Raw genomic sequence first — 19,592 nt, 5'->3', positions numbered from 1 at the left:
AGCAAGATAGGGAGTTCTGTTCCTCAGAGATAAGGGAAGAGCCCAACTTCCCAGTGAGTTTTCATTTATGTTCAGACACAGCTTGTATAATTTGTAGAACATGTGGTTTCAAACTGAGAGGGAGTAGGTTTGGATTAGATTATGGAAAAATTTCTTTACCATGAGGGTGGTGAGGCCTGGCACAGGTTGCCCAGAGGAGCTGTGGCTGCCCCATCCCTGGAAGTGTCCAAGGCCAGGTTGGAGAGGTCTTGGAGCACCCTGGGCCGGTGGAAGGTGTCCCTGCCCATGGCAGGAGGTGGAATGAGATGATCTTTAAAGTCTCTTCCAACCATTCTGATTTTATTGTTCTGTGAACATAGTTCATATTTAGAGTCCATGAGCTAAAAAATGCAGGGGTTCAAGGCTTCATGGCACAGTGTGAGCAGGGCTAGAAGGCAAGAGGAAGTATCAGAAACAGGACTCTCACCTGCAAATGAACTCTCAGCTCCACAAGGACATTTTTAGCCTGTGACACCACGGCCCGTGACAGACGTGTCCTGTTCAAGCCATCTCTGCTGAGGTCTCGTCCCCAAATGTGATGTAAGAAGAGTTTTAAATGCAAAGAGAAGGGAAATGGAATATGGCAGAGGGAGATGGATGTGCTGGTGATGGAATATTAAGCTTTTCTTTTCTAGAGTCTTTTATGGGTATGTTGAAATGTGCTATTCTGCTGACGTTGAGGGTAGCTCATGTGCTTCTGAATTTTTCAACGGATAATTTGCTTCAGCAAACTGTCCTTTTTCTCTCTTCCTTTACCATAAGAAGTGTGATTTTATAGAGTTTGGAAATCCCTCTATTCCCTTTAGAAACAGGTTATACAAAATGTACTTCTTCCACTGGCAGTCCTTTAAAACAAAGCAAGCAAGCTAACAAACAAGAATCAAAAGATGAAATCATTAAGCAAAAAGATTGACATTAGTAGGAATTTCTGTCCTCCTGATTGCAAAGTTTAGAAAATGAGAATCCACAAAGTTACACAAACATGTTTTGCATTTCCAGGGCTAATTAGTGCATACTGGCAGGGAGAAAATTGCACCAACTTCTAAATAGAAATGTTAATTGTCAGCCTTTGTTTTCCAAGGCAGTAAGTGCACCTTGGCATTTCTGCCTTCTCGATCCCTGGATAGGGAAAGAGAAGGAAATCTATTTCTCCATTCTTCTTCAAGTCCTTTATTAAGACATCCTCTGTAATGACTACCCAAAAAAAAATAAATTAGCCTGAGCTAAAAATTATATTTATTTGTGTTTTGATTTCAGACTCTGTGAGTAGTGAGTCAGAATTCCTTGAGTTTCCAAAACATGTATTCCTGTTTTATGTTACAGGATTGTATTAAAGCCTTTGGATGGTTTTCTTGACTACAAAGTATTTTGGAGGTGATATTTTGAATTTTGAATTTGATTTTTTCTTTACTGGTTTTGGGATTGCTATGTGTCCTTTTTTAATTACCCAGAAGAAACCTCAAGCCTGGAGGTTGTTAATTTTGCCAATGAGGTTTGCAGAGATTCTCATATTTTCTCACATTTTCAGTTATCCCAGATTAATAGTCCATTTAAAAAATGTTTTTTCAACAGAATTTCTATACCATAGAGACATCAACCATGAATATCTATGAAATTTCAACAAATAAGAGTTTCATATAAATCTTTTGCCATGTCATTTAAATATTTCTCTCTTAGATGGTTTTCAGGACGCTGAACTTCATTTCCAAGAAATATTCTGAACACCTTAAATTAAATCATAGAATCACAGAATCTTTACAGTTGGAAAATCCCTCACAGATCCTCAGATCCAACCTCTGACTGAATCCCACCATGCCCAGTAAATCATATCACACATGACACATCTTTTAAATACTCCAGGGATGGTGACTCCACCCTGGGCAGCCTGTTCCAATGTTTAACCACTCTTTTAGTGAAGAAATTTTTCCAGATATCCAACCTGAATCTCCCCTGACACAACTTGAGGTTTTTTCACCTTGTCTTATCAATTATTAAGGTTTATCTCCCACCTTTTGCCTTCAAATAATGTATGGCAGTAAATATACTTAAAAGTTTGTTGTTTTGTTGTTTTTTTTTTTTTTATTTTGGTCTATATAAAAATGATTAATTTTAATAAGAAAATGTAAAGAGCATCTGCATGGATTGCAATTATTTTTTTGTAGTCATGCAGATTTTTCCTCCTAAAAAAGAACAGTCTCAATGCATTTGTATTCTTGGATATTTCTCTCAAGCCTCATAGAAATAAAACACCACTGCAAAACACAGCTCTGAGAGTACCTCAGAGATCCGAATATTTGCTAAAATATAACTGAAATGATGAAATATCAGAAATTTGTGAATTCTTTTTTAGTGCTTTCCTTTGGGCACCAACTAATTCTGGATAGAAAAAGACAAATACCACCATAATAATAAACAAAAACCCTACATAAGCAGAAACAGTGAGTTTCATAACAAACAATCAGATGGCTCCCAAGTCATTAAAAAGGTTATTACATTTGAAGGTAAAGGAAATATCTGTTTCTCTTTTCCCAAAGCATTTCTTTCATGCAAGGGCAAATATTTTCTGTCAGCATTTTGAAACTTATTCACGATACACCATTTGCGTTTATTATTGTTATCCTTTCGTCATTTTTTACTCACAGAAGAAATGTGAAATGAGGCTCACAAAAACTTTTACCTTTGAATAAAGTGTTGAGTGTTTTAAATGATTGAAAGACATGGATTTAGATAAAGTACTGTATCCACATCTACATTTAAAAGGTGAAATTAATCCTACTTGTAATTAAATCAAGGCTTAGACTCTGAATCAAATGTTGCAGTGCATTTCTGATGGATGGATGGATGGATGGATGGATGGATGGATGGATGGATGGATGGATGGATGGATGGATGTGACCCAAGCTTTTTTGTTGATAATGTCTCTGTGCTGACTTTTAAACATTGCTATAAAACAACAGAAGTAATTTCAAACACTGTAGAAAACAAATATTAGACTCCCTAGGCCTAATTCTCATTAACTTTAGCTCCAATTTACACCATTCTTGCAGTGCATTGGGGCCATAAACTGAATTACATTAAGCATAAAATGTTCCTAATGTGAGAACCAGACCCAGTGTGTTTGCAGCAGTTTTACAACCAAGTTCCCAAGATGGTGCAACACTTTCCAGTTTCCTAACAGAGGGTTCATCGTGGCTATTTCCTCACTTTCAAGCTGGAAGAGCTTCTTCCTTTCAGTTTGCACAATTTTGGAGTATCTAGAAAAGATCCAATAACAGAATGCCCCTCAAAAAAAACCAAAAAAACAAACAAACAAAAAAAGAGAAAAAATAAAACAAACAAACAAAAACCTCAAAAACAAAAACCAAAAAAAGACATTTCTAAAGCAGGAAAAAGCAGATGCATTGCTGAAACTCTGGTATTGATTGCATGAACCCCACGCTGGACTTAGAATATCCTACCCCTGTGTACAGCTGATCCATGGCAATTACTTCTCAATTACTGGGTAAAACCTGACCAAAACAGACTTGGCCACATAGAAAAAAATAAAAAAAACCCTAAACATATAAACTGGACAGTTCCAGTCAAAAGTCTCCAGTTTGTTAAATAAAAATAAAATTTAATATAAGAATTGATAATGTTCTAAGAATAAATTTAATGTCATGACCTGCTAAGTCCATCAAAAAATTTCCAATGTGACAGCCATGAGTAGAACTAATTTTCTCATACAGGCATTCAAATCTGACATAGACCTGTGGATAGTTTAGAAAAACAATGTGAAATACACATAAGCATATTAACACATTTCTGTTTATTATTTCTTGTAGTTAAAATCCAGTGGAATCCATTATGAAATCTGTGCTTTGTTGGAAACATCCAGTTCTGCCTTTTTAAAATACTGAACTATTGCAGAGAGTGATGAATAATAATGAAAATAAAAATTCTACATTAATTATAATTTTCTTCATAAGGAATTCAGATGGAGGATTAAAATAACAAGAGATTTTTCTCAATAAAGGAATTAATGCTCTGAGAACACATTCACAGAACATTGTTTTTTATGGTACACCAATGGACACTGCAAGACAGAACAAATATAGAAAAATCACTGATTAAATAAATATTTAATACATTTCATGGATCTGCATTTTTTACAGAACAAGGAAACACGCAGAGTGTTTTATCAAGAGCACACATTAAAAACTTTGAATGTTGTGTACCCTTGCAGAAGGGGTTACTGCTTAACCCTGGGTGATGCAGCCCCAGAATTGGTGCAGGAATATCAGCAGACAGAAATATCTGCAGTTGAATGATGCAGCCACAGGACTTTGGGGACAAATTAAAATTACCCTGTGAAGTGGGAAACAAATGCATATGATGAAAAGAATGGTGTTTATGGAAGTACAGTCCAGGAAAGATAGGAAGGTGAGACAGGCATCACACGGCGTTTTGGGAGAGGTAACAAAGCTAGGAAATGGCAGCCATCCAAACAGATTTTGGAAACATTAAACCATGTAGCAACCACAATGTAAATGGAATAATAATCCTTTAGTCCTATGGACCCTTTGGCTGATAGTCTTATTTGTTGAATGCAATTGCTGCAATTAAAACCACAATCTTACCCAATCACACAGAATGGGTCAGGATGGAAGAGGCCACACTGGGGTCATCCAGTGCCACCTCCCTGCTCCAGCAGGGCCATCCCAGAGCTCTTGGCACAGGATTGTGTCCAGACAGTTCTGGAATATCTCCAGGGAGGGAGACTCCACACCCTCTGGTCAATGTGTTCAGTGCTCCATCACTGCTCATGGAAGAAGTTCTTGCTCATTTCCAGCTGGAACTTCCTGGGCACCAGTTCCTGCCTGTTCCTCTTGTCCCATTGCTGGGCACACCAAGCAGAGCCTGGTCCCTGCTCTGAGCCCTCCCTGCAGACACTGACAGGGATGAGGTCCCATCTCAGTTTTATCTTCTCAAGGCTGAACAGCCCCAGCTCCCTCAGCCTTTCCTTGTAAGGGAGACACTCTTAATATACAGGGGCACAGGTGCAGCAGAAGAAACACTATAAAAGCTTCAGTCCTATTCCTAAACTCATGAAAGTATTTGTTGGGCCAGCAGGCTCTGAAATCAGCAGTGATATTTCTGCTGCAAGGACAATGCCTCCCACAGTAAATCTGCTGTGAAATGGTTTGTGATTGGTGAGTCTGAGTCCAAGGGGTTGGATACAACAGAAGCTCCTTCTAGGAAAGAAAGAAGACCTCAAGCTGTTTTAAGCAGAAGTGAAAGAGTTCAGTAAGAATTTATCCTTTGAACTTTCTCTTTATTCTCTTTTCTTACATTTTCTTTCATTCTGCCCTCTGATCCAACCCCAGTAGCTTGCACCCATCTGTTAAAATATAAAAAGGGCTCCCTCTGCTAGTGCCTATTAAAGTGCCATATGGCTGAGGTATAGCCTGAGGTGCTGAGCATCACAGAGTGCAGCTCTGCAGAATAAAGATTCCTGCACTTGAGGTTTAATTAGGTAAGTGCTTTTTAAGTAGCATCACGGTTTCCCCTTAAAATATTTACCATTCCTCACCAAAGAACAAGGATGAATCTGGCCTAAATCACAGCCTGATATGTTTTGCTGTATGTTCCCTTCCTTCTCATAATGATTCACTTCTTCTTCATCCTCAGACTTGGGGATAACAGGCAAAATGGTCTCCCAAAAGTCTGTGATCCCTCCTACGGTGGAGGAATTTTCCCAACTCCATCACTGCTGCTGCAGACAAGGGTGTGCTCTGGGCTCCACCTGCTGCAGAGGAGGAGGGAGTTCTTTATTTCCAGATGCAGCTGCACTACAGCTTTATTGAGGGGGAAATATGGAGGGGAATTCTGAGGCGTCACTTGGAGTGGTGGGCTGGGGTGTGGTGCTGCAGGAATCTTCCACCTCCAAAGGAGGAATTCCAAACTAGGAATCCAGTGCAGTGAAGGCAAAAGACATATAAAGAAACACTTGCCAAGGTGTACTTTGAGTTTATTCTGATTCTTCCAGCTGCTGCCAGCTGCAGGTGAAGAACAAACAATAAATATTGTGCCTTTGATTTTTTAGTTTGATTCTTTGCTTGTTTTTTCAGTGTTGCTGCCATTCTTGTTAAGAGGAAATTTCAGTATCTGAGTGGATCTCCACTTGCTTGGTGCATATAAGAACATGTAGACTTCTGTTCAGTCCTGTTAAATATGATGTGCAGTAAAAGCCCTCTGAAGAAGTCCATGGGCAGTCCCAAAATTCATTGCTAAATGCCATTGTCTTGGAGATCTTGGTTGTGCTGGACAGAGAAGGCTGTGCCTCAACTACCAAAATTATTCTGCTTTTCAAACAGCTGCAGAGACATAAAGAAAACTCAAAAATCTCTACCCATTCCATGGATTCACAGTAATTCCCTGGAATTTCCTATCTTGTATTTTGTCTACACTAGTTTTTCACTTTCATGTTAAGCATGTCAAACACCCCAGTCACTGTAGAATCCAAGATTTGTTAAAAACACCTAAACAAATATCCCTTTTTTTTTTTCTTTCCTTGCCTCTTCTTTAATAGACTTGAGCTGTAAAGAGGCTTTTATGGTACCCTAAAGCTTTCTCTGTGTCTACTGGAGCCCTTAAATACTTCATCTCCCCTCTTTTCTCTCTTAATCCCTTATAGCACTACATGCTAAGACAGAAGTAAAATCTTAATCATTTCTGCTCACAGAAATGGAACCAGAGGCATGATGCAGAATATATAATGTACAACTGACTCTTCAGTGATTACTCATGATTAACTTCCCTCCCCAACAAACTCCTGTTCCTTTCCAAAAGAAAATGGAGACACTTCTCCACTTCTGGAACTCGACATAATCCCTTTAGTGCTGCTCTTCCCAGCAGTGACAATAAACAAGGAGGAGTTAAATGGATGCAGCACCCTTATAAATCTGACACAGCTGATTTGGGGAATGTTAGGACACCCAGCCTGGCCAGCACAAAATAATAATTCACCCCTTGACTGTGTCCAGCAGTGCCAATGAACAGGCACTCAAGGAAGAGTAATAACAAATTATGCACATAAAACATTCCCTCAGGCACTGTCCAAGTTCCTGATTATTTCCTGCTCAGGGAGTTCTGACATTGTTTCTTGCTTAGTAACTCAGAGGTCTCGCTTTGAAATATTTTTCTATTCTTCCCTTCAACCTGTGGGTTTTATTTTATTCATTTTTGGTGAGGATGGCAGGAGAACATAGATATTGGAGGACAGGGTTGCTTTTCTGTGCATGGAGAACATCATGGGGAAAAACAAGATGGGAGTTGTACCCATGCAGTAACTAAAGAATTTATAAAGCTTTCATTAGACGGGTCCCAGTAGGATCAAACATGGGAGTTGATACTTATGCTTATTTCCAATAATGCTGCCCAAGAAAATTAAAATAATTCGGATTCCATATAAAAATGGGAAGGGAGGGAGGGAGGCAGGAAGGAAGGGAGGGAGGGAGGAAGGCAGGCAGGAGGGAAGGCAGGAAGGAAGGCAGGAAGGAAGGCAGGAAGGAAGGCAGGAAGGAAGGCAGGAAGGAAGGCAGGAAGGCAGGAAGGCAGGAAGGCAGGAAGGAAGGAAGGAAGGTCAATCTAAATTCTAAATTTCTAAATTTCAGGGCACATTAGAAATAAAGGTTTCTTTCTGACACTAGTGATTGCAACACTCACCTATCTGGTCACTGAAAATTTATTTATAGAAAAATACACAAGGCAAACTATAAAAACCTGCGAACATTATAAGGTAGTAAAGAAATATTTTTTTTCAGAATTAGGATATTTAAAAAAAAAAAGAAAAAAAATGAGATTAATATCACTGAAGTTTAGATAACTAAAACTGAACTTGTCACTTGATGTTCAGGCTAATGCATAGATATTTTTTTAAGCTATTGAATAGATATGTTAAAGATGCACCAGACTGTCCTCTCTCCTCTCTAAAGAGAAATGAGGGTGATTTGTGTTGATCTGGTGCATTTGAATTTGAATGAAAATAATCTCATCCATAATATTCCATGTTGACTGATCTGGAGCAGCAGAAAAAGGAATAAACATCCACCAGGCAGGATATTTCACCCACCTACACTGGAAGAATGGTGGAAGAGATCAACAGGAAAGTCAACTCAGCTATTTTTACCCTTATTTATGAACAACCCACTAAGGCCCAAATGAGGAGGTGTCCAACAGATTTATCAAGGTTATCTAGAAATATCAGAGTGAAAGCCCTGACATATGTGCATTTTCCTGCCATAAGCAGGGATCAGCTGCATTAGTCTCCCTGGTGTCTACTAAAATATCTCTTTTCTGATGGGATTAGGGTTTGCATTAATCCAGTACTGACTGCTAGAGTGCAAGCAAAGCAAATGTGTGAAGCTTCCTTCCACCCTGTGCCTCAGCCCTGGCACCATCTGTAGGGATAACACCAACATATGTATGTAAAACCAGCATCACCCAGAGTTAACAACAGCTAGAGCCCAGATGGATAAAAAAAAAAACAACATTATATTTAAATCTATAGAATTTATTAGTTCTTTTTTAATTAGCTCTCTATGCGGCAATTTATTTCCAGTGCTGTTCTTAATGAAAACATTATAAGTTGCAGTTCTATTTCCAGTGTTAAGAGTTGTGTCCATTCCATCTCTGTCCTCATTGACTAAAAACAGTTTTGTTTCCTTCATAGTTAAATAGTCTTTAAAATAATTATCTGAGGAAGGTACTTCTTGTGTTTAAATATGCATTGCTGCTGCTCTGAAAACCCCCATCAGTGTGTGAGACAGCAACTCTTGTAATGCAAGTGTGTTTTTCTTTCCTGATAGGGAACCTTTTCAGCTCTTATTTTCTCCAGTTCTACACAAACCACGTTATTCTTCCTCCAGCTCCCTTTCAGCAGAACTGGAGCATGCAGCTCCTGCTCCCTTAGCTGGAATAGTTTAATGCCAACCATTTTGTGTGTCTTCTGTGGGCTTTTTTAAGGTTTATTTCCAGTAACACATGAATGAGAATTTAAGGGTTTCTGTCAACTTTTACAGCTGTGATTTGCTTGCTCTGTAGTTAAAAGCAGCTGCAAGGTGGAAGCCTGGTATTTCCCCATGGCAGGTTCTCAGGGATGGTGGAATAGTAACGAGGCACTGGATGGGCACGGAGAGATTTGCATCTTTGGCAGCCTTGGCCGTGTACTCCAGTGCTTAAACATCCATCTCCTTGAGTGTGTCCTGCAACCAGACACATTTTAACGTAAGTCAGCATTTTTCCTCCTGGTACTTAATCCAAGAGGAAAGTCAAATGCCAATAACTGCTTGTTCCCAAAAAAGCCACAAGATCTGCCACACTGGTGCAAATGGATGACTTGCCAGGTCTGCTATCTCATCTCTCTTAGTGTCTTAGCTGGCCAGTGTTTTATGTCTCTCGTTTTTACATTATCCTGAGTGCTTCCCAGAATAATTCCACATATTCATGAAGCTGCTTTTCTCTCTCCTTCCTCCCTCCCTCCACACCTCAGGAGTTGCCAAATGTGAGCCCTGTGCTGCTGGGGAAAGGCAGTAGCTACTCACACCAGAAAAGATGTGAGGCCTCTTTCACAGAACCTTCTTGCAGCTGTGGAAAGTTACTGCAACTTAAACTGCAAAGTGAACCCATGGATAAAGAACAACCAATGGTATTTTCTTGGTCATTCTGTCACTTAGATTTAGATCACACATTGTGGGAAATTTTAACCTTTTTGTCAAGGGAACAAAATAAAATTGTAGCCCTCCTCTGTACCTTGAGCCTCACTCTTCTAAGTTTCAGTCCTCAGAAAAAGATGATTCCAGATAAATTTCTTTAGTTTCTTACTGGGCTGTTGAGAAGGAAATCCCAAGGAACGTTGTGAAGGAAATGACAAGGATGTTTTTGTTGAGAAGTCAAATCAAAGAATCTCTAAGGTTCCAAAAGACCTCTAAGACCATTGAGTTCAGCTGTCCTCCTACCACCACCACCACATTCACCACTGAACCAAGTCCTCAGGTGGTTATCCAAACATTTTCTCAAACACTTCCAGGGATGGTGACTTTGCCACTTCCATGGGCAGCCCGTTCCATTACTTTACAGCCCTTTCCATGGCACAAATCCTTGTAATATCAACTCTAAATCTTCCCTGGCACAACTTGAGACCATTTCCTCTTCTCCTGTCATTTGTTACCTGGCAGAAGAGACTGACACCCACCTCACTACAATTTCCTTTCAGATAGTTGTAGAAAGCAATAAGGTCACTCCTCATCCTCCTTTTTCTCCAGGCCAAACAGGGGGACAGTGCTTCTACAAGAAAAGTAATATTAAGAGAAAATGAGTACACATTTCTTTGGAGGAAAGCATCTTCCGTGACTTGTGACCATGAGAAAAAGCAGGACCTTATTATTAAGTGGGTTTGATTATTTCTCTTTCCTGACTCGCTATAGTACAGGGATGAAGTTTGTGCTTCAGGTGGCTCCTGAGGTTTCCTGTCAGAACTTTCTGGGAGAACTTGTTAGAACCCAAATTTTAAACCTCACACAACCTCAAAAAATGCATTCAGGGGTTATATCAACTGTATCACTCAAAAAGAAAAAAAGTTGCTGGAGGTTGAAAAGGAACTTTTTCTTGGATTAAACATTGTCATGTTAAAGAAGTGTGCAATGACTTTTCAATCATTCCAAGCTCTGCCACGCACAGCGGGCTGTGAGAGAAAAAATGAGGTCAGCTCACTCATAAATAGATTTTCCCCTTGTTTTAATGTGATAAGACAATGCTGCTGAGATTCGCTCTTCACTTGCCATTTAATCAGAGCTGAGTTTGCAATGTCATTACCCGATGTTTCACATATTCAACATCAGGTAATTTAAAAATCTTTATGCAAATGGCCCTGCTACTTCTATAACAGCATTTGTTTTCAACAGGTTAGGCAGAATTACTCTAATTCATTATGTGTCACCTCCCAGGCACTGGGCGTTCCACCTTTGTGAAACGAATTTTCTCATGAACCTGGAAGTTCAGCTAGCAATACTCACTTCTGAAATGTGGTATCACCTATTATATCTCTTGCCATTATCATGCCATCTTCTGCAGCTTTTCCTGCCAGGTGCAAATTCTGAACTGCTGCAGACCTTTTTTACAGGTCTACATGAGTACCAGTTGTACTTAAACTTTGTCATGTACTGTGCACTGCTAAGATAAATCTTTAGGGCTCAGACATAAATGCACGGGGTAAATTCCTGCTGGGCACATGGCTAACTTCAAACACAAAAATGAAAAATATTTGGGATTTCTTTTAGTGTAGTGAATCCCAAGGAACTGACTTGGATAGACAACACCTTTCTTGGCCCCCCAAACGGTGCCTGGTCTACAGGCTTGGGATTTGTTGCTGGGGTTTTGTTTTGTTCCCAGTATCATCTAATTCCTTGGTTTAGTTTTGCTTTAGGATTAAGCCACACTCTCCACAAAACACACCTTGTGGTGGCTTCTGAAAGATACCCATGCACTTGCATTAATATCTTTATCTAAAACTCCTATTTTAACAATGATCTGCAGATGCCAAATTTGAAGAGCATCATATCAGGGCCAAAAATACTCTGGACTTCCAAAGGACCTGGATTTCTACTGGGCCATCTTTCTAAACAGAAAAAGAAATTATTTCAGTGAAGTTAAATCAAAAGTGGCTTCTGGGAACCATTGATGCCATTAAGAGAATTCACAGGGGAAATAAAAGTGTAAGTGAATATTAAGCAATATTGCACAGGGTCTATCATCACCCTGCCATCTCATTTGTTTTCTTACAGAAGACTCTTGGGTTATTAGGTCTGTCCTATTTTAAGAAGCTGTTAGAACTCCAGTATAAGCAGAAATGACCAGTGTGGCTGAATAAGAGCAGCAGCTTTCCTGCTGTGGGCAGTTGTACACTAAAGAAATTCTGTAATGAAAAGTGGACATCATTTGCTTCCCTAGAAAATTAGTGGGCAGGATTCTTTAAAGAGATGAACTTTAAATGATGAAACAACAATCTTTACTGAAGGCAAAATCTCATCATCATGTACTACACTTGAAAAAAGGCCCTGCTAAAGGCCTGAAAGGTTTGCAATGTCAGTAATGTAATTCTCAGACTAATCTGCTATCTGATTAACTTCAGCTTCAAAGAGGCAGGAAACACCACAGGTTTTCTCAGTACTGTGACCTTTTTCTTCCTTTCCTTGTCTTTTTTTTTTTCTTTTCTATCCTGAAAATACATCATTAAAATTTATGTATATATTAAACCCTTTATATCAGGCCCATCTGGAAACCTTCATCAAAGTGGTCAGAAAGGGTTTTCAGAGGCCATTCCCCACCACCACAGAGTGAAGAGATTAATTTCAAATGAGTTAAGCTACAAATTGCACCCCAACTGCAGAGAAAGGTTATCTGACTTAGGGTAAATTTGATGTTGATGCTCAAAGCAGTTGATCTGTTGAATCCTGAGCACAGAAGCAAAGTATATTTACCATATTGTCAGGAAGTAAAAATCAGAATATTAGCAACTACAACCAGAGATTTCCTGCTTTCCCTTTAATACTCTCTCAGGAGTTTCAGCAATAGAAAATTTAGATCCTCATGTTTCAAAATGCAACCCCTACTATCAGCCTCTCAGATTAATTTAGGTTCTACATTCATTCATCATCATGACTGAGAGGATGTCAGAAGATTTCAGCTCTGTGATATTTGGAAGCTACTTCACAATGCACATCTGAAACTCTGTAGAGTACGCAACAGGTTCAGAGGAAAGCAGATAAGTATATTGTGACATGGGTTTCATTAGCATAAATTTGCATATGGGAAGGTTTCTGTGTGAAAATATCAAAACACAGTAGTGCCTGTGAAACAGGTTCATCAGAACACTGAAAAAAAATCAAAATAAGAGAAAACAAAATTGACTTAAACAAAAATTAACAAAATTGAGTCAAGGTTTTCTAATTTCCTTTTGGTGGGCTGCAACTCAGGATACCTGTGCTGAGGGTCCAGCACTGGCACAGGCTCCCTCCCTCCCCGAGTCTGACATGATGGGAAAGAGCCTTTAAATAACGCTAATAATAATTTTAATGAGCTTTGGATCATCTCACTCCTATTACTGATGCAGAATTGGTAATTTTGTGGGCCACCTTCACTCATCTCAGTCAGCTTCTAATGACTGTCAGTGTTTCACACTTTTAAAGAAGCATTCAACCACCCAAAAGCTCTGCATATACAATGGTCATCTACTATTAATGATGGACTGTGATTTACCTGGGTGAGCCTTCTCCAACAGAGAAGTTCATTGAGATTTGAATCTATGAGAAAGCCTTAAATCCATCTAAATTTGCAAATGCCAAAGGTTGCATGATCACAGCTTATTTACACAGTGTGATATGAGTCCTCATATTTGCCCAGACAGAGATCTCACTTGATTTGAAGCAGCAGCAGGTAGGGACAAATTAGTTTATTACTCTGGATAATTTATCTTCCCGTGAGACCAACTCTTTAATTCACAGCCAGAACAGCCCAGACTAAATAAACGAGCAGAGTCTAAACTGCAAACCTCAAAGAAGGGAAGGATGCTTCTCTGAAGCTGAGGAGGGCTGGAGGATGGACCCTTATCTCAGGTTCCTGTTGCAGCTTAGAGCTACCACACAGCTGGAGCAGCTCTTCACAGTCTGTTTTTACAGTTCTCAGTACAGAGATATGCCAGCTTGCATAGAGGCATAATTTTAGCACCCTGATAGCAGCAGAGTCCTTTTTCTATTTGCCCTCTTTCTTTATGAGTGAAGGAAAAAAAATCAGGATAAATGTATCTGTTTCCTTTTAATGATTATGAAAATAATGTAAAGGACTCACAGAAATACAGACAAAGCCTCAAGTCAGATGCCTTTATGCCAGCAAAGTTCCCCAGACATTAAAAGAATCCTAGGATATATTCCAACATAATTTTAATTTCTTTCTTTCTAAAGATTGTTATTTGGTTCTCTATTTGTATAGCAACTAAGACAAGACTGTATAGTCCATGAGTAGAACTGCTAAACTCAGCATAATTATTTCTACCCAAAAAGTAAAAAAACATCTTTAATCAAAACCTAAGAGCTTGACAGAATTCAAACTCTCTTTCAGTAACTCTAATTAATTTTCATCCTCAATCAAACCTGAAACATATATGAAATCTGCTGGGTTTTTGGCCCAGAATATCTTTAAGGCAGTTTGTGTCTGGAGAATCTCTCTTGTTGCACTCCAAGCCTGCAGATTACCTATTTCTCATTCAAAATGGCTTTCTCAATGTTAAATAATTTCCCTGCCTGCAAATCAAAATTCTGAATCCCCCGTAGCTGTAGAGCCTGTTAAGAGCAATGACTTGTGATGTTCATAGGGTTTGGTTTCATGTCCCACCCATGTGCTCTTCATCCCAGCACCTGGAGAATTCTGTCTTTTTCAGAATTCTGTGTTCTTTTTCTCCTGTGTGTGCCTACACAGGAGCTCTCTGACACATGAGGAGAGGCTGAGAGAGCTGGGACTGCAGCCTTGGGAAGGGAAGGCTCTGGAGGAACTTTCCCATCTATAAACACCTGAGGCAGGGGGATAAAGAAGGTAGAAGCAGGCTTTTCTCAGTGATTTCTACTGACAGGTCAAAAGGCAGTGATCACAACCTGAAAAATATGAGAATTTTCATGAGCACATGAAAACACTTTTTTCTTTCTTAGTATAAGATTGACCAAACAGGGAAATGGGTTGCTGAGGGTTGTGGAGCCTCCAGCTTTGGAGCTATTCAGAATCCAACTGGACACAGCCCTGGTCACCCTGCTTCATCTCCAGAATCACCACTCTGTGATTCTGTAACTTGAACACGTGGTGAATGTTGTTGAATGGCACCTGTAGAAACATGATAGGATTCTATAACTCCACAAAATGGTTTGGGTTGGAAGAGCCCTTCAAGGTTCACCTTAGAGCCTTTCCTCTTTAAAAAGTGCTATGAAATATTAAATAAACAGAAAAGTGACAATGGTTCCCAAGTGGGAGGAAAGTTTAAATGATTAGTGGTGTCTAAAAAGCTTTCCAGAGCTTTTTTACTTACATTTACTTACATGAGTGGCTTGAGCAATTCCTCTCATGACATTAAAAGGACTTTGGCTGCTGAGTTTGTGCAGGTAAATTTAGATATCAACAGTGAACCCCTCTGCATCTGAGAAAGTCATCCTGAAGAGCCCTTTGCAGTTAATGAGAGTCAATAGCAGCCAGTGAAATTTAGGTCAATGTGGAGCTGATTACTTTATTCAAATGATCCCCACCCTAAAAACCATAAAAATCTTTGGCTGTATTGATTAGATCTGTAATTACTGTAATAGGAGCCTGGAGCTTGGGAGTCATTCTACTCAGATGGAGGTGCTTACCCCTCAAATTAGCTGGGATGAATGTCATCTTCAGAAGGTACCCTTCCCATGAGAGTGTTTCTATTGCCTCTTGGAGGTGTTTATGTCAATACAATGCAGAAACCTTCATCTCTGCTTTGTATCTGCAGCACAGCACATAATGGAATCTGGTTTCAAAATATTATCTGAACAATCTTATTGTGAGCTGTTTAAAAATTAGCATAAATGAAAATATTTTCTTGTCTATATTTGGCTGTCTGGTGTCTGATCATGGTCTATTTTAGCACCTTGTGGGTTTGCAGTAAAGCATAATTAAAACAGTGTTTCTAAGGCTTTCACCTGTATTAAAAAAAAATTAGAAAAAAAAAAAGTTGTTGTCAGTTATGTCTTTAGTAATAATAACAACAAATGAGTTTTTCATTCCTTTCCTCATCCTGGATAACAAGGTCAACTAGATTTTCTTACACTGCATGTGTACACATAGTCACTGAGGAAGCAGAGGTAGAATAAACACAAACACTACAAAAGCCTGCTGATATATTTCATATATTTTCCTACAAAAGCACAGGTCTGTTTCATAGGTGGTGAGTGCAAAAATACAATCTGTGTAATCTCAGAAGTGCAAACTCCTGATCTTGGAGGTGCTATCCTGCTGCTGATGTCTTTCTAAAAAGTCTCTTTTACAGTAATTGGAGAGAAACAGACTCTTTCATCAAAAATTACCCTTTTTTTTTATTCCATTAGCTATCTACATGAATAGTGTAAACATTTTATCATTTATATCTATATGTTTTTGATCTATAATTAGACATCTACAAGTTATAATGAGTTGTTCCTAGTCAGAGGAAATGCCTAAGGTTTTAATTTTTTCATTGCATGGAAAAATGGGAAACAATACAATTTCTCAGCTGTATTCTGTCCAGCAAAGTGCACCAGTGTCACTCTCTGTCTTCTATTCCTTGTCCATTTTTCAGAAAAATATATTTTTGAAATGAAATACACTTTTCTTTAGGTACAGGAACTGCTGGCATTGAAGAGAACACAAAATTTACTCTTTTCATTGCTGCAGCAGGTTATATGCTGTATCTTCTTGATGAATTTGTTTTTTCTCTATTCTCACTCATAGAACAACAGAACCATGGAAAAGTCTGGGTTGGAAGGAAACTTTAAGTTCATCTCTTTCCAACCTCTCTGCCATGGGCAGGGAATCTTTCCCTAGACCAGGTTATTCACAGCTCCTTCCAGCCTGGTTTTGAACATCTGCAGGGATGAGGAGTCCACAGCCTTTGTGGGTAATCTGTCCCAGTCTTCTCATCCCTTCCACTTCCACCATCACTTAGACTGGAATCAGTGAAAATACACTTTCCTGAGCTTAACCTGCTTTGTTATCAGCTGTGCCTCTTGGGAGAGGCCACCCTTTCCATCCGTGTCACTTCTGCACCAGAAATTCTCTGGGGATCCTGTGAATGCTCACCAGCTCTTCTTGGTTTTACAGAGCCTGTGGTCACCCTGGGAAGTGGAATGGATCCTCAAGGCATTGCACATTCAGGCCCCACGTCCGTGTCTGCATTACTGATCACGTCGTATTAAACCTGCTATAAACAACGAGCACTAATTGTATGAAAGAAAAGCTAAGTTTTATACTGTGTGTTGGTGTCATTGTGAATAATTTGGCCTATATTTGTCCCCTTCATCATAGGCATGTCTTACCTCATGTTACAGATTTTAATTATGTCCCCTCTGTCTGGGGAATTCTATTTCTTGGCCTCCAGATTTGCTATACAATGTGCTGTAAAATAAGTAGCTGTTAATTCATCTCTATTGTTTGTGTTTTTAACATGCTCCTGGTCTCCAATTCTGCTCATTTAAAACTGTAAAAGTCAAGATGTTTGTCTGGTTTGGTTTTTTTTTATTATTATTTTTCATTACTGGTTTTGTATGTTTAAAAATTAATTTAGCTCAGATTCCCCTACTGTGCACTGCTGCTTTAGAATTTGCTCTGTTGGATCTGAGCTAAGCACTTCCACAATTACATGTGCCACTTACAACACATCAATTAGATGCTTATTTGATCCCTCTGTATGCACAGATCATCATATTTATTCATGGGAAACATCAGTGAAAGAGCAGGACAAATAAATAAAATATACTATTACGATATTTTGGCGGCCTTTAAAAAAAAAAACAAGAAAGATATCTCATGAAGAATGCAAAATCTTTATTTAGACTTCATTTAATAGGTTTCAATGCAACCAACATTTGTGATTTTGTTCCATTTTCATCCACAATGTTTTCTCCTGACAACGACTGAAAGTGCCATATAAATTAATCTTTAAATGCATTGTGTATTATAAACACAGTTTTCCTCTAGCAAATAAAGCACTTAAAAATGGTTTTAATTAAAATGCCATAGGAATTATTGAAGAAAATTAAACAAAATTATATATTTGTTAATCTTTAGGAAAAGTAAAATCTTTTAGCAAAAATATTTCTTACCAGAAAAAAAAATAAAAAAATTACCTCTATATGTTATGGGGCTTTGGGTACTGTGGAGTTTTAGAAAAGAACAACAAATATTAAACTGGATCCTCACCTGCACTGATCTCAGTTACATGATCCCTTTCCAAGGAGCTGACACAGTCTTTCATCAGTAAAGGTTGAGCATAAAAAATGCTCAGAGAAATCTTGCAGATGTTTAAGCTCATTCAGGGTAAAAACTGTGAAACTTCTTAAATCAGCACAGTCAAGTTTGGAGAAGAAACACAAGTCACAGTTTTCGGTGGCTTTTCTTTAGATATGTAAAATCTACCTAACTGGATTGGTATATGTTACATTAAATATTCATTAATTGCTATTAAGAAAAGCTAATGACTAGTGATAGTCTTCTTCTTTTTCTCCAGCCAAAGTTCGTGCTGGCATGAAATTAAAAATTATGACACCTAGGGCTTTACCTTACTACAGAGAGTTTACTTCTGAAACAGAACTCCCTTCTTCTCTCCACCACAAACTGCACACTGCCTCCATCAGCACATTTGGCAAATCCTGCAGAGATGAAAATAATTTTCATCCAGTCAGTGAGAGCTGAAATGAACCCAGCTCATAGCTGATTGCAAGCAAATATTTTGAGAGCTTCGAGCTGCCTTCAAACAAGGGATCCAGGACAAACAATCCTTGCCCAGTCACTAATCCCATTCATTAGGAGCTCAGTGATTACCCCATTAGTATGACTGAGCTTTCCCTGAGCCAGCTCACACGGCAGATCATTTGGCATCGATGACCCAGGTAAAGAATTTCTCTGCTGAAACTACAGAGGTTGCCTGGCTTCAAGCAAGGAGGAAATCATGTGGCAGCTAAGACGGGCTGTTGTGTATTATAGACTTGGTTATAATGGTAAATGTCATTAAAAAACCCCAAACATTTCATGAGGTCATTATAAAACAGCATATTCTTGCTAAATCATAGAATTAGAAAATGGTTTGGTTTGGCAAGGACCTTCAAGGATTGTGTAGTCTAAGTCCCTGCCACAGGGACCTTCCTCTAAACCAGGTTGCTCCAAGCCCTGTCCCATGTCCCAACCTGGTCTCAAACACTTCCAGGGATGGGGCAGCCACAGCTTCTCTGGGCAACCTCTGCCAGAGCACTATAAACAATTTCTTCCTTATGTCTAACCTAAATCTACCCTCTCCCAGTTTAAAACCATTGCCTCCTGTCCTGTCACAACACACTCTGGTGAAAAGAATCTCTGTTAAGAATCTCTGTCCTTATAAGCTCCCTTTAGATACTGAAATGGTGCAATAAGGTCTGTGCAGAGCCTTCTCCTGCCCAGGCTGAGCAGTGGAACACCAGCAGCAGCCAGAGGAGAGGAGTGAAAATATGTGAGAGGAGCAATTCTGCAGACACCCAGGTCAGGGAAGAAGGAGGGGCAGGAGCTGCTCCAGGTGCTGGAGCAGAGATTCCTCTGCAGCCCAGGGTGCAGCCCACGGTGAGGCAGCTGAGCTGCTGCAGCTCCTGGCGGGACCTGTGACGCTGTGGAGAGAGGAGCCCACACTGCAGCAGGTTTGATTGTCCCCACAAGCACCCCAAAAGGGCTCAGCTTGTTCCTGAAGGACTGTCCCCCCTGGAGGGGACCACACTGGAGCAGTTTGTGAA

The 19,592-nt window shown here is 39.4% G+C and overlaps 1 protein-coding gene and 1 long non-coding RNA gene across 15 annotated transcripts in view; one reads left to right on the top strand and one right to left on the bottom strand.

The window, feature by feature from the left end:
• Positions 1-17,909, top strand: part of TSNARE1 (t-SNARE domain containing 1) — a 449,947-nt gene extending 432,038 nt beyond the window's left edge. For all 13 annotated transcript variants that reach the window (XM_033512481.1, XM_015619054.1, XM_015619058.1 and 10 more), the window contains one exon: positions 16,939-17,909. The gene's annotated coding sequence lies outside the window, so the exon portion shown is untranslated. The remainder of the gene's footprint in view (positions 1-16,938) is intronic.
• Positions 9,218-16,925, bottom strand: LOC117243992. 2 transcript variants are annotated; one of them, XR_004496270.1, is made up of 3 exons: positions 15,149-16,925; positions 10,274-10,365; positions 9,218-9,284 (listed from the first exon to the last, which is right to left on the bottom strand). It is a non-coding gene; the product is annotated as an uncharacterized LOC117243992 (long non-coding RNA). The 2 variants fall into 2 exon arrangements; XR_004496271.1 differs by having other exon boundaries at positions 15,159-16,925.
• Positions 17,910-19,592: the final 1,683 nt, after the last annotated feature.

The sequence above is a fragment of the Parus major genome, chromosome 2, assembly GCF_001522545.3.
Source record: "Parus major isolate Abel chromosome 2, Parus_major1.1, whole genome shotgun sequence".
Lineage (NCBI taxonomy): Eukaryota > Metazoa > Chordata > Aves > Passeriformes > Paridae > Parus > Parus major.
The sequence above is the reverse complement of the archived record's forward strand: the minus strand, read 5'-3'. Positions and strand labels throughout refer to the sequence as shown.